Consider the following 15,496-nt stretch of genomic DNA (forward strand, 5'->3'; position numbering starts at 1 on the left):
ACCGCCTAAGCCCTCACTGACCTAAACACAACACAGGGTGACTTCTATTCTTCTGCACCCTGGCCATGCCAGGCTTACATTTGAACTCTGGGATTGGTTTTGTTCTCTCAGATCCGCAAACCTTGGGCTATTTGAGGCTGGCAGTCCTGGGGCTTCCTTTCCTCTCAATAACATGCTTACATTGAAACTTCCTTCCTTTCTTTCTTCTCCCTGCTAATCTTGGGAAATCTGTTCTTAGAGCAGGAAAAACAATCTCACATTGCTCACATTATTTTCTAGATCTTTTGACTAGTGCCAAACCTCAGCTTTTGAAAACCCAAAAGCTGCCGGGTGCAATGGCTCATGCCTGTAATCCCAGCACTTTGGGAGGCCGAGGCGGCTGGATCACGAGGTCAAGAGATTGAGACCATCCTGGCCAACATAGTGAAACCCCGTCTCTACTAAAAATACAAAAATTAGCCTGGCGTTTAGCACCCGCCTGTTGTCCCAGCTACTTGGGAGGCTGAGGTGGAAGAATCACTTGAACACGGGAGGTGGAGGTTGCAGTGAGCCGAGACTGCGCCACTGTGCTCCAGCCTAGTGACAGAGCAAGGCTCCGTCTCAAAAAAAAAAAAAAGACAGAAAAAGAAAATAAGAAAACCCAAGCCGGGCGTGGTGGCTCATGCCTGGAATCCCAGCACTTTGGGAGGCCAAGGTGGGAGGATCACGAGGTCAGGGGTTCGAGACCTGCCTGACCAACATGGTGAAGCCACATCTCTACTTAAAAATACAAAAATTAGCCGGGCATTGTGGCTCGCACCTGTAATCCCAGCTACTTGGGAGCCTGAGGCAGGAGAATTGCTTGAACCCAGGAGGCGGAAGTTGCGGTGAGCGGAGAGCACACAATTGCACTCCAGCCTGGGCAACAGAGCGAGACTCTGTCTCAAAAAAAGAAAAGAAAGAAAACCCAAAAGCCAAGAATCAATTTCTTTCGTTTCTGGATTTCTCCAACTCATCTGTTCCCTGATACTCTGGAAGTGGAAATGTCTAAACCCTGAGCATGGCGACAACATGGGTCACTATGTAAAGAAAACTTTTTGCCTTTTAAGCATCTTTATCCAATGGAAAAGGAGGTGGCATCCCCACCCAACAGAAAAACTGAATCACTGTAAGAATGTTTGAGGCTGCCCAGACCACTAGCCTCCATGAGTTTCCAAAAGGGCAAGTAGGAGGCTCTAGCTTACTTGGAGACACTGAGGAGAAGCATCGCACATGCAGAAAACGGAGTTGTCACTGTGGGCAGCCTAAGGTGACATAGCCGATCCGAAGGGACCATCAAGACAAACTCATAAGCTTCCCATTATGGGTACTGAAGTCATTCCAGTTCCCAATTGTAAACACAATGCCAGGCATCTAAAACATCCTCAAGTCTCTCTCGTCTTGAAAATATCTTCCTGGCAGGGCGCAGTGGCTCACACCTATAATCCCAATATTTTGGGAGGCTAAGGCTGGAGGATTGCTTGAGGCTAGGAGTTAAATACCACCCTGGGTGATATACAAGAACCTTGCCTCTACCAAAAAAAAAAAAAAAAAAAAAAAATTAGCCAGGTGTGGTGGCACCCAGGAGACTGAGGCAGGAGAATCATTTGAGTACTGGACTTTTGAGTCTGCAATAAGCTATGATTGCACCACTACACTCCAGCCTGAGCAACAGGGCAAGACCCCGTCTTTAAAAAAAAATACTCCCTTGACTCCCCCATTTCCCCTCCCACAACTGTTCGTTTTGCTCCCCCTCTTCAAAATCAAATTTAGTGGTGAATTGACAATACTTATGTTTCCATTTCTTCTCCTCAACCCATTCCAAAATGGCTTTAAGATCATCAATGACCTTGTCCGTAAATCATAAACTCAGAAGATATTTTTCAGTCTTTATTCTGCCAACCCTCTTAGCTGTGTTCAACATAGTTGACCACCCCCTCCTTCTTGGTCTCTGTGAAACCACACCTGTTTTCCACATGTATCACTGGCCAGCCCTTCGCTTCCCTTTCACTGGCTTTTCTTCCACTGCCCTCCCTTTAAAGTGATGACCCTTAGGACTCTGTCTTGACCCCCTCCTCCCTCTGTGAGCTCTTTCTGGGTGAGTTCATCCCTTCCCATGGCCTCAGTCTCTAATGCCTCCCAAATCTGCATCATTCTTTTTTTTCTTTTTTTTTTTTTGAGATGGAGTCTCCTTCTGTCGCCCTGGCTGGAGTGCAGTGGCATGATCTCAGTCCACTGCAACGTCTGCCTCCTGGGTTCAAGCAAGTCCCCTGCCTTAGCCTCCCGAGTAGCTGGGACTACAGGCACCTGCCACCAAATCCAGCTAATTTTTTTTTTTTTAAATTTTTAGTCGAGAAAGGGTATCACTGTGTTAGCCAGGATGGTCTTGATCTCCTGACCTCATGATCCACCCACCTCGGCCTCGCAAAGTGCTGGGATTACAGGCAGGAGCCACCGTGCCAGACTGGGGAGCTTTCTAAATTCCACATTGGAACATGCCACTCTCTAGCTCAAAAGCCTTCCATGGTTTCCCATTACCCTCGGGAAGGGACCGAGTTCAAAGCCTTAACTCGGCATTCATGGCCCTCTTTGCCTATCTCTTCAGCCTCGCCTCTTGCCAGTCCTCTGCCACCACTCTCTGTGCAGCTGCCCTGAATTGCCTTCACAGCGTCTCAGGTCTCAGCCTCACCAGGCTCTCATTGTCCTCTAGGAGCTCTCTCTTCTTGGAAATCCCCTCCCCTGCCTTCACTTGGCTAATCTCAATTTCAGGACCCAGCTAAATGTCACTTCCTTGCTTCCCAGGAGCCAGGTTGGCATGCTGTGCTGCCTAACACTCCTCACAGGTGTAATCAATTACAATGGCAATGTCTGCAAAATCTATGGGTTCGAAAACATGCCTTGTATACCACCATAGCTTCAGGATTTCTGGCACATAGTAGGCTCTTCAAAAACAGTTCAACAACTGTTTATAAATGAGGGCCCCTAAATCAAGCCTGAAAACCAAGTAAGAGGTGAATCAATGAAGCAGAGCCCTCAAGAATGGCACTTCCAGTACGGTCAGACCCCTACTACTCCAGCATCACCTGACAACAGAGGTTTATGGGGTCCCTGGAGCCCTCTAAAGTACACGGAGCAGGCCAGAAATGGACCCCCCCCCAACTCAGGTCATGATTACAGCCACCCCCAACTAACCCTGTAAAGACCGAGACAGACTGTTGGGAACTTTTCAAGCTAGCTCAGATGCTTTCCCCTGGAGAGCGTGTTTTCTTGTTTTTTGTCTTGCTTCGAGGGAGCTGGATGGGTAGGTGAAAGAGAGGTTTGTGTACTGGGCTACAGCATGAGAGAGCCTGCACGACCGTTTCTTCCTTTTCTCCTCCCTTCCCCTTTCCATTAAAAAAAAATGATTATAAGCAATATAAAGCTTTGAAAAAAGAAAGAGCGTCAGAAAGGAGGAAAAAAGAGGAGTGGTTGAAGAAGGACTACATGAAGAAATCGAAGGGTTGGTTGAAGGATGGAAAAAGTGAGACCCACTTGGGGTGTGGCAGCGGTGGGATTCGAACCCACGCCATCGAAATGACTGGAGCCTAAATCCAGCGCCTTAGACCACTCGGCCACGCTACCAACCGTTTGTGTGTTTCTCTGTGCAGCTATATTAATGTGATGACGCAGGCGCCCCGCCCTCAAACTTTGCGCATGCTCAATGTGGAACCAGCGTCGGCTGCGTCGCTCAGGGAGCCCTGGAGTCACAGTGCTCTCGCAATCAGCAGTAGTAAATACACTAGGAAAGCACTATGAAAACGAAGAGAGTCTAAATAGCAAACATTAATATTTTTAATATTAAATCCTCACATTTGTGTTTGGATTTGAGTTTTCCTTGGGCGTGATCCTGCCTATAGCCACGTGGGGGCGCTCTCGCACTACCTCTTCCTCCCAGGTGGGCCGGGGTCTCGCGCTGAGACCCGGTTTGCACCAAATCAAGCTGGGTCCTCAACCTGCAGACGATCTGTCCAGCTCAAGGCGCCTCTGTAGCCTTGCATGGCCTCATAGCCTACCCCTTGCCCTCGCGATCTAAGAATCAAGGGTTCAGGGAGGAAAATCATTGAACGTTGTTACAGATTCTTTGCATGTGTGGGCTCTTTCCATCTCAAACTATGCAGTTTTCATTAGCTGTGCGAACTATTTTACAGAGGAGGAAAATACAGTCACTAAGTAACTAGCTTCGGGTGCCCCAGCCAGCCGGCCTTCCCTAGCCTTCCAAGACCCTTGTTCATCCATGTAGAGGATTTCAGTGTTTTTTAGGGGAAAAAAATGCAATAAATGTAGAGTACAACCTACCAAAATTCCATTTCCCATCATTCAGAATTATTACTAACATTTTGCATATTAGCTTCAAAATTTTTAATTAAAATTAAAATGAACATTCTAGATAAAATTCAAGTCTCCTTTTATGTCCCCAAGTTCTATTCCCCCTCTTTCTCTTTCAGGAGTTTCCCATCTTTTCAGTCTTCATTTTCCTAATGTCGCAATCACCTACGGTTATTTCTTTGCACGTTTAAGGAAAATGGCAAACAAAAATCCGAAGTTGTAAAGACAGTCAAGTCTGTAGGTGTGGTAGTCTGTATAAAGACCCCCTAAAGATGTCCATACCCAAACTTGTAAATATGTTAACTTCCGTGGCAAAAGGGACTTTTAGTAGTTGTGATTAAGGATCGCCTGGATTATCCAGGTGGTCCCAATGTAATCACGAGAGTCCTTAGGAGAAAGAGACAGTGGCCGGGCGTGGTGGCTCATGCCTGTAATCCCAGCACTTTGGGAGTCCAAGACAAGTGAATCGCTGGAGGTCAGGAGTTCCAGACCAGCCTGGCCAACATGGTGAAACTTCGTCTCTACTAAAAATACAAAAAAATTAGCCGAGTGTGGCAGCATGTGCCTGTAATCCCTGTAATTTGGGAGGCCGAGGCAGGAGAATGGCTTGAACCCTGGAGTCAGAGGTTGCAGTGTGCCGAGATCGTGCAACTGCATTCCAGTGTGCTCCAGCCTGGGCAACAGGGCAAGACTTCATCTCAAAAAAATAATAAAAATAAAACGAAAAAAACAAAAGAAAAGTAAAAGAAAGAGGAGGAATTCAAAGAGATATGAGGACGAAACCAGAGGTCCCAGTGATGCAGCCACAAGTCAAGGAATGTCGGCAGTCTCTAAAGGTTGGAAAAGGTAAAGAAATTGATTCTTGGCTAGGCAAGGTGGCTCACGCCTGTAATCCTAGCACTTTGGGAGGCCGAGGTGGGTGGATCACCTGAGGTCAGGAGTTCAAGACCAGCCTGGCCATCATGGTGAAACCCCATCTTTAAAAAAAAAAAAAAAAGAAAGAAAGAAAGAAAGAAATTGATTCTCCTCTAGAGCCACCATAAAGGGAACACAAGGTGTCTGACACCTTGATTTTAGCGTTTCTGACTTCCAGAACAGTACCACTACAAATCTGTGCTGCTTGAAGACACTAAACTTGTGTTAATTTGTTACAGCAGCAATAAGAAACTAACAGAGTGGGTAAACCCATGTGCTTGCAAATGAAACAGTTTGAACTCCCGTGGGCTGTGTGATCTTGGAAAAGTCACTTCTCTCTGGGCCTCAGTTGCCCATCAATGAAGTGATAATGATGGTATCTACCTCACAGGATTTGCTGTGAGGATTAAACTCATCCATTCTGTAAATGTTTCATGAATACTTACAATGCGTCAGGCACTGCTCTGGTCATATCAGAGGATAAAGCAGAGACAGATTAAATGTGTTAATTCGTCCAGGCATGGTGGCTCACACCAGTAATCCCAGCCCTTTGGGAGGTCGAGGTGGGAGGATCGCTTGAGGCCAGGAGTTGGAGGCTACAGTGAACTATGATCACACCACCGCACTCTAGCCTGGGTGACAGAGAAAGGCCTTGTGTCTAAACATGTGCTAAGCATGTAGATGAATCTCTGGGACATATGAGAGGGGTGACAGTGATGACTTGTTCTCTCTGTGTATCTCAAGGGTTCTCACTACAAGGGGTTTTTTTTGTTTGTTTGTTTAGATCTTGTTGCCCAGGCCAAAGTGCAACGGCACGATCTCAGCTCATGGCAACATCCGCCTCCCAGGTTCATGAGATTCTCCTGCCTCAGCCTCCTGAGTAGTTGGGATTACAGGTCCCTGCCACCACGCCCAGCTAACTGTATTTGTTTTGTTTGGTTGGTTGCTTTTAGTAGACACAGGTTTTCACCATGTTGGTCAGGCTGGTCTCGAGCTCCTTGACCTCAGGTGACCCACCTGCCTCAGGCTTCCAAAGTGCTGGGATTACAGTAGTGAGCCACTGTGGCCGGCCACCACAGGGTTCTTATACCGGCACTGGTCACTTGGTGGTATTCCACATACATCTCTCCAAACCCCCTGTTTTAAGTAGGGGGTTTCTCCCAGGATGATACCGGGCCCTGCTAGGAGGTCAACTCCAGGAGGGCAGGTGATGCTGTCTTGTTCATCTACTGCTGTATCCTCAGGACCTAGAACAGTGTGGGCAGCAGGAATATTCCTTGAAAAAAAAAGTTTTGCATTCTTGGTTAAGTCCACTCCATCTTGACAAGTGAACTTGAGAGTCAGAGACAGATGCTTTCGGCTGGAGCCGCCTAACATAAGAGCTCAGAGAACTTTTGTCTGAACTTGAGTTTCAGCAAGGAACACCCATTACTTTTGCAAAAGTTATTTTGTGACTTGTGACTTGCCCTCTGTGGCCACAAGAGGGAAGCAGGTTCTCTTTAGGTAAATTTCCCTACAATTACTCAAAGCCTCTTCTGGCAGTTGGACCATCTGCCAGCAGCATCACTTCCCTAACTCTGTCTCTGATCATTTAATGCAACTCAGCATCTGTCCTGCACCTACTAGACTTGATCAGCCAAACAGCAGGCCTTGCAGGCTCTGGGAGGGGATGAGAGCTGTTTCTGGAGCTGCTTAGAACCATTGTGCTGGAGTTGCTTCTCTAGCAGAATAAAAATCCAGTAGTGGAGCCAGGCGTTGTGGCTCATGCCTGTAATCCCAGAACTTTGGGAGGCTGAGGAGGCGGATCGCCTGAGGTCAGGCGTTCGAGACCAGCCTGGCCAACGTGGTAAAACTCTGTCTCCACTAAGAATACAAAAATTAGTCAGGTGTGGTGGCCCGCACCTGTAATCCCAGCTACTCGGTTGGCTGAGGCAGGAGAATCACTTGAACCCGGGATGCAGAGGTTGCCGTGAGCCGAGATGGTGCCACTGCGCTCCAGCCTGAGCGACAGAGCGAGACTCCGTTTCAAATAAAATAAAATAAAATAAAATAAAATCCAGCGGTGGAAGCAAGGCCGCCAGTTCCTCTGCTCCACCCTGCCCGTCTCCAGCCCCGCCGCCCTGCTGGCCTCCCACAGTCCTGCTGACGAGGCATCTCTGGTGATTCATGCCTTCGACGGTGACACTGCCAGGGCAGCTCATATGCAAAGTCCACGCAAAGCCCAGCCACGGCCAAGCAAGGGTGGGGAGGCCACAGATGCTAGAGCAACTGCACTGTTTGGTTTTTTGTTTTTGTTTTCTTCCATGTGACATTTAAAAATAACTTTGCAAAAGTAACGAATTTTCCTTGTTGAAACTCAAGCAAAGAAAGGGAAAGCACAAACAAGAATAACAACCTCTTTTCATGTCTCCACCCAGTTAAATTCTGTCAATCCTTTTGGTAAGGGAAACTCGGTTTTGTCTTTTTAAAATTTGTAATGTAATGCATGCTCATTGTAAATTTTTTAAAATGTCAAATCAAAAGAATAAGATAAAAAAATGTCAAATCACAGGCATAAAGTGTTAAAAGAAAAATTCTCTCCCTCACCACGGCCCTCCTTCACAACTGATTCCCACAGCTCAGAAGTACCCATTGTGAAGAGCACCAGTTTAAGCTGGGCAAGGTGGCTCACACCTGTAATCCCAGAATTTTGGGAGGCTGAGGTGGGCGGATCACCTGAGGTCAGGAGTTGGAGAGCAGACTGGACAAATTGGCAAAACCCCATCTCTGTTAAGAATACAAAAATTAGTTGGGCATGGTGACACCCGCCTGTAGTTCCAGCTTCTCAGGAGGCTGAGGAAGGAGAATCACTTGAACCCAGGAGGTGAAGATTACAGTGATCATGCCACTGACCTCTAGTCTGGGTGACAGAGCCAGATTGTCTAAAAAAAAAAAAAAAAAAGAAAGAAAAGAAAAAGAAAAAAGCCAGGCGTGGTGGCTCACACCTGTAATCCCAGCATTTTGGGAGGCCAAGGTGGGCAGATTATCTAAGGTCAGGAGACCAGCCCAACCAACATGGTGAAACCCTGTCTCTACTAAAATACAAAAATTAGCTGGGCGTAGTGAGGGATGCCTGTAATCTTAGCTACTTGAGAGGCTGAAGCAGGAGGATTGCTTGAACCCAGGAGGCGGAGGTTGCAGTGAGCCGAGATTGCACCACTGCACTCCAGCCTGGGCGACGGAGCAAGACTCTGTCCCAAGATAAATTCATAAATAAATTAATTAAATTAAATAAGTGAAAGAAGAGTGGTATCTCATCACTTCCGCAAGTCTTTCTGTAGCTACAGCTGGGCCATCCAGAGGGCTCTGTATTGGGCATTTCTCACACCCAGTAGGCCCAGACCCCCCGAGCAAAGGAGGCAAAACACACAACCCAAGCCCACTGTGCACTGGAAATTTGAGCACTTAACACTTTGGTACCCAGGACCCTCCTGCGGTGCCTGTGGCCAGGGCAGCTCTTCGGCTGTCCCTGAGCTGATGGGAGGATTATACCTGCAATGGGAGGATTATGCCTATCTTGTTGCAATTGCGATGTGACTGTAAGAGTTGGGGCTCTATCACCATGGTGAGAAGGAAACACCATGAGTCCTTTTTTTGGGGGGGCGGGGGGAACAGCTTTAATGCTGTTATAATTGCTGATATAATTCACACCCTCTTTTTTTTTTTTTTTTTTCTGAGACCAAATCTCCCTCCATCGCCCAGGCTGGAGTGCAGTGGCACGATCTCGGCTCACTGCAATCTCCGCCTCCCAGATTGAAGCGAGTCTCCTGCCTCAGCCTCCCAAATAGTTGGGATTACAGGTGTCTGCCACCACGCCCGGTTAATTTTTGCATTTTTAGTAGAGACAGGGTTTTGGCATGTTGCCCAGGCTGGTCTCCAACTCCTGGGCTCAAGTGATCCATCCACCTCGGCCTCCCAAAGTGCTGAGATTACAGGCATAACCCATCTCGACCAGCCCATACACCCATTAAAATTGTATAATTAAGCGATTTTTAGTGTATTCACAGAGTTGTGCAACCGTCCACACAGTCAATTTTAGGATATTTTTATCACCCCAAAAGAGAGACTCTATAACTTTTTTTTTTTTTTTTTTTGAGACGGAGTCTCGCTCTGTCACCCAGGCTGGAGTGCGATGGCCCGAACTCGGCTCACTGCAACCTCTGCCTCCTGGGTTCAAGTGATTCTCCTGCCTCAGCCTCCCAAGTAGCTGGGATTACAGGCATGCACCACGACACCCAGCTAATTTTTGTATTTTTAGTAGAGATGAGGTTTTACCATGTTGGCCAGGCTGCTCTTGATCTCCTGACATCAAGTGATCCTCCCACCTCAGCCTCTCAAGTAGCTGGGACTACAACCACACACCACCAAGCCTGGCTAATTTTTCTAATTTTTCATAGAGATGAAGGACTTGTTATGTCGCCTCTGCTGATCTGGAGCTCTTGGGCTCAAACAATCCTTCTACCTCGGCCTCCCAAAGTGCTGGGATTACAGGAATGAGCCACTGTGCCTGGCCTTGCATTCTTTTAGTGGCTAATGGCGTTGAGCGTCTTTTCACGTCCTTATTGGCCATTTGTACGTCTTCTTTGGAGAACTGTCTATTCCAGTCGTTGGCCCACTTTTAAATTGGACTATTTATCTTTTTATTATTGAGTTGTAAGGGCTCTTTATGTATTCTCCCTGCAAATCCCTTATCAGATGTGATTTGCAAATATTTTTTTCCCATTCTCTGATTACCTTTTCACTTTCTTTTTTGTTTGTGGGGTTTTGTTTTGGTTTTTGTTTTTTGAGACAAGGTCTTACTCTAGCCTAGAGTGCAGTGGTGAGATCTTGGCTCACTGCAACCTCTACCTTCCAGGCCCAAGTGCTCCTCCCACTTCAGCCTCTTGAGTAGCCGGGAACATATATGCAAGCCACCACATATGCACATATGGCTAATTTTTGTATTTATTTTAAGGATGGGGTTTCACTCTGATGCCCAGGCCAGTCTTGAATTCCTGAGCTCCAGCAATCCGCCCACCTCAGCCTCCCAAAGTATTGTGATTAGAGGGGTGAGCCACTGCGCTGGCCTTTTTCATTTATTTATTTATTTATTTATTTTTTATTATTTTTTTTTTTTAGAAGGAGTTTCACTCTTGTTACCCAGGCTGGAGTGCAATGGCGCAATCTCGGCTCACCGCAACGTCCGCCTCCTGGGTTCAGGCAATTCTCCTGCCTCAGCCTCCTGAGTAGCTGGGATTACAGGCACGCGCCACCATGCCCAGCTAATTTTTTGTATTTTTAGTAGAGACGGGGTTTCACCATGTTGACCAGGATGGTCTTGATCTCTTGACCTCGTGATCCACCCGCCTCGGCCTCCCAAAGTGCTGGGATTACAGGCTTGAGCCACCGCGCCCGGCCTCTTCATTTATTTATTTAATTTTTAGAGACAGGTCTCACTCTGTTGCCCAGGCTAAAGTGCAGTGGCATAATCATAGCTCACTACAGTTTCAAACTCCTGGGCCCGAGGGATCCTCTTGCCTCAGCCTCCTGAGTATCTGGGACTACAGGCACACACACCACCACACCTGGTTAATTTTTTTTATGTTTTATTTTAGAGACAGGCATCTTGCTATGTTGTCCAGGCCCCATTGATCCTCCTGCCTTGGCCTCCCAAAACTCCGACATGTGTGAGCCACCGGGCTGGCCTTGAGTAATTTTGTGTTACCACAGTAGACATCTCCTTGAAGGCAAGTGTTTCTCCCACATCCTAGCACCATATTTGGCACACAATAGGAGTTTAATACATATTTGCCATAAGAATGAATGCTCAGGCCATGTGCAATGGCTCATGCCTGTAATCCCAGCACTTTGGGAGGCCAAGGTGGATGGATCACAAGGTCAGGAGTTTGAGACTAACCTGGCCAATATGGTGAAACCCTGTCTCTAATAAAAATACAAAAAAATTAGCTGGGCTTGGTGGCACATGCCTGTAATCCCAGCTACTCAGGAGGCTGAGGCAGGAGAATTGCTTGAATTCAGAGGCAGAGGTTGCAGCGAGCGAGATTGTGCCACTGCGCTCCAGCCTGGGCCACAGAACGAGACTCTGTCTCAAAAAAAGAAAAAAAAAGAATGAATGCTCAGAAACTCTATGATTACATCCTACATGCTCAACAACCCCCTGGAAAAGAGAGATTCTCTTTTTATGGTTACCATAAAAGGCACGGATTAGTACTTCATTGGCCTAACTTGGATCATATGCTCATCCCTGAACCAATCAATGGGGCTGAAGGGATGAAATATGCTAATTGATTAGGTCTGGTCTTGTGTCCATTTTGGAGTGAGGGGAGTGGGGAGGGCTATTTTCCTGAACCGAGAACAGGGTAAGCTGGTTCCTTGAAGACTAATCAAGATGCTCATGCAAAGAAGGACACTCCTGCTGGGCAGACAAAAATAACAGAGGCTCAGACAGATAAAATAACTTGCCCAAGGGCCGTAGAACTTTAAGCAGTAGTATCTTTTTTTTTTTTTTTTTTTTTCCAATTTTGTTTTGAGCTTGGACAGACTATCTCAGCGTCTTCGATATTCCCTTCTTGCCTGACCGCCTCAGGGTCAGAATTCTAGGTGCATTTTGTCTTTTGCCAAAAGCTGGAGTTTACTCTCTTAGGGGGTTATACATAAGGAAAAAGGTTCTTTGGAGAGCCTGAACTTTGAAATCAGACAAGTCTGGATTTAGTGCTGGCTCTGTCTTTCCTAGCTGCATCACCTGGGGCCTATCATTACCTCTACAAGCCTCAGTTTGTTCTTTTTTATTGTTTTGTTTGTTTGTTTGTTTGTTTTTGAGACGGAGTCTCACTCTGTCTCCCAGGCTGGAGTGCAGTGGCACAATCTCGGCTCACTGCAACCTCCACCTCCCAGGTTCAGGCGATTCTCGTGCCTCAGCCTCCGGAGTAGCTGGGACTACAGGCCACCACACCGGCTACTTTTTTGCGTTTTTAGTAGAGACGGGGTTTCGCCGTGTTGGCCAGGCTGATATCGAACTCCCGACCTCAGGTGATCCGCCTGCCTCGGCCTCCCAAAGTGCTGGGAAGATGGAATGAGAGAAATCCCTCTATAAATGTCACTGTTACTACTTTTATATCTAAAATGTGTGAAATTTCTAAAATTTCACTAACAAAGTATCTGGAAAGACCTAAATCAAAGTTTTCACAGGAGTTATTAGTTTTAATTCGTTTTCTTCTTTATACCTGTCCATATTTATCCACTCTACCACTCATGCCAGGTATTTATTAAGCATCTACCGTGTGCCAGCCAGACCCTGTGTCAAGAGTTAGGAATACATAGAGGAGATATTAATTTTAAAACCACACAAATAGTTGCAATCACCATAAGTGCCTGTTTTCACAAAGCAGAAATCAGGAAAAATAAAGTATTTTCGATGAAAATATTTTAAGGTTACCTATAGAGATTTACACAAACAAGCGATGGGGTCGGATCACTAGTGATTTTAGAAAGGACTGGAATACAGGAACTAAGCCAGGAGCAGGCGAGAATGGCGAGACGCGGCGGAGGAGGACGGAAGTGCTCACTCCCTCGAATTGCCCCCTGGCTGCCGGGTGCTAGGTCAGCCTCGCGCAGGAGAAGCGGACACTGTACTCAGCAGGGGGAGCCGGGACTCAGCGCCAACCATTGCACCTCGCCGGAGCCTGAAGGCCCGCTCGGCTGCTGCAGGCACCCTGACCGCCACCTGGGGGCAGCCACGTGAGCGCCACGCCGTGCGCCCGCCAGGCCAGCCCCGCCCCTGCCCGCCCGCTTCTGCTCAACCTCGCCCGGAGCCACAGCTGCAGCTTCAGCTCCGCTATTGCAGGGATCGAGCGCCCGCACTCCCGGCGCTGCAGCCACCCGAGTCCCGCTCGCTGCCTCCTGCACTCGAATCCCTGGCACGCGCCTCTCGCATCCCGGGATCGTCCCAGCGGCTGCCGCGCTCCCCGGGATCTCTCCGGCTACCCGGAGCCCCGGGATCGGCCCATCTGCCCCGCGCGGCCCCAGCTGCGTCCTCGGAGCGCCAGCCTGCCGCCCGGCTCTCCGCTCCCCGGCACTCTCGGGGGGCCCGCCCGCCCTGCACCCTGGAGCGCCGGGCCGCGAGCCTCTGCCAACTCTTCTGGATCCTCGCGGCCGTGGGCAGCTGCTGCCGCGCCTGTCTGCCGGAGGGAGGTAGGCGTGGACGGCGGCCGGCCAGGCTGTGGGGGGCTGGGAGCGGGCGCTGCAGGCCTGTGCGCCCCAGTGCAGCTGGCGTCTGGAGCGCTCTGGGTCTGGGCTTGAGAGTGGGGCCGGAGACGGCATGGAAGGAGAGTGTGGGGGCGCTTCTTCTCTGTTTGTTAAACTCTCTAGGGCTCAGTGCTTGCTTCGGTAAAATGGGGAAGTTGTGCGGTATAACTGCGATGGGGCTCTGGAAAGCAACTGGCAAGCAATGGGCGGTGATCTGGCTGCAAGTGACCAATAGTTTGGGGGCCTCCGCCCGAGGTGCCCTCGGGGCCCCCAGAGGGTGGGCGCATCACAGCCTTCCTGCTCCCTGCAGGCCTCGGAGCCGCATCCCCCACCCTTTCCTCTGAACTAGAGGGCTACGTCAGCTCGAATTCCCGGAACCTCTAGGACTGTGTAGACGCGCCCTTGCATTTTTGGCTGCGGGAGTTCGGTTGCTGGCAGGCGCGGCTGACACGTGCGCCAAGGGGCTGGGCATTAGTAAGCCGGTGGCTGCGCGAGGGTGGGGGCCTCCCGGGTAAGCCCCGGCCTAGATCCTTTTGCGAACGCCTGGGGAATTTCAGGGAACCAGCCCAGCTGCGCCCTGAGTGTGATAGATGGGCCGCATGGGGAAGTGAGATCTGCCCAGGGGAACTGTCCCAGGGAACCCCACCTCTGGAACCTCGGTGGTGGGCGCTTCTTTAGCCAGGAAAGCAGGAAACACTAGGGCTGGAGTACTGGATTGGAATTCTAGCTCAGTTATGCTCTCTGGCCCTCGGTTTCCTCATCAGTAAAGTGGGTACAGTATTCGTATCTACCTCTTAGTGTCCTTGGAAGGAGTAGATGAGTCTGTATATGTCAGGTGCTTGGAACAGTGCCTGGCACACAGTGTGAAGGTCTGTGGCCCCGGAAGACATCTGATGGCCGAGGGCCCTGGACAGGCTGTAAAGTCTCAGGGAATTGAGCCACGTAGTCTATCCTAATGTTTTTACCGAAGAGGAAACTGAGGGTCAGAGTGGTCCCCAGGTCCCCAGAAGCTCCCTAAGAGGAAGCCAGTCACATAATCAGACTCTGAAAAGCAAGATGGAGTAAGTGGTAATACAGAGCAAGCAAGCGGGAGCTGAGAATGCCCACTGTGTGTGTAGAGGGAAGAAGGTTATGGGTTAAACATCACCTGAAACCTGTTTCAGGTGATATTTAAGCTGAGTTGGGGAAAAGGCAGGTGAAAGGAGGTAGGGTTCAAAGATGGCATAAGCAGGTGTCTTCCTTCTCTGTGGCCTCCACAGCACCCAATGTTCATTCCTTCATTCAGCTATTCAACAAATACAGTAAAACCTCTCAACGACATGAATTTCAGTGTAACATGGCTGGGGTTGGCGTCCACCTCCTCTCAACCCCCTTTCTCAAAGAAGTCGGTGGGGCCCCAAGTTCTTATCCTCTGCAGGGAATAGGGAGGCCAGATGTCAGAACTGAGATGGTCACAGTTTACGCATAATCATAGGTGTTCATTCCAAGAGCTTCCTGTTTTTTGGGTCAGGGGCGCGGTAGCTCAGGCCTGTAATCTCAGTACTTTGGGAGACTGAGGCAGGTGGATCACTTGAGGTCAGGAGTTCGAGACCAGCCTGGCCAACATGGGGAGATCCCCATCTCTACTAAACATACAAAAATTAGCTGGGCATGTTGGCACAAGCCTGTAATCCCAGCTACTCGGGAGGCTGAGGCAGGAGAACCGAGAATCATTTGAACCCAGGAGGCAGAGGTTGCAGTGAGCTGAGATTGTACCACTGCACTCCAACCTGGGCAACAAAGCGAGACTGTCTCGAAAAATAAAAAATATCCACCATTTTTTTTTCTTGTGCTTTTTGTAACTGTACAGTACTTTTTGGCTGATTAAGGATATATCACTGGCTGGGTGCGGTGGCTCATGCCTTCAATCCCAACT

The 15,496-nt window shown here is 48.8% G+C and overlaps 1 protein-coding gene and 1 non-coding gene across 3 annotated transcripts in view; one reads left to right on the forward strand and one right to left on the reverse strand.

Moving 5' to 3' along the window:
• Positions 1–3,557: 3,557 nt before the first annotated feature.
• TRNAL-UAG lies at positions 3,558–3,639 on the reverse strand. Its single transcript has one exon. It is a non-coding gene; the product is annotated as a tRNA-Leu (tRNA).
• A 9,754-nt stretch (positions 3,640–13,393) lies between these two features.
• EEF2K (eukaryotic elongation factor 2 kinase) overlaps positions 13,394–15,496 on the forward strand; it is an 80,320-nt gene continuing 78,217 nt past the window's right edge. For both annotated transcript variants that reach the window (XM_032242913.1, XM_032242914.1), the window contains exon 1: positions 13,394–13,527. The gene's annotated coding sequence lies outside the window, so the exon portion shown is untranslated. The remainder of the gene's footprint in view (positions 13,528–15,496) is intronic.

This window comes from Sapajus apella, unplaced genomic scaffold (assembly GCF_009761245.1).
Source record: "Sapajus apella isolate SASKATOON/1434 unplaced genomic scaffold, GSC_monkey_1.0 scaffold51, whole genome shotgun sequence".
NCBI classification, from domain to species: domain Eukaryota; kingdom Metazoa; phylum Chordata; class Mammalia; order Primates; family Cebidae; genus Sapajus; species Sapajus apella.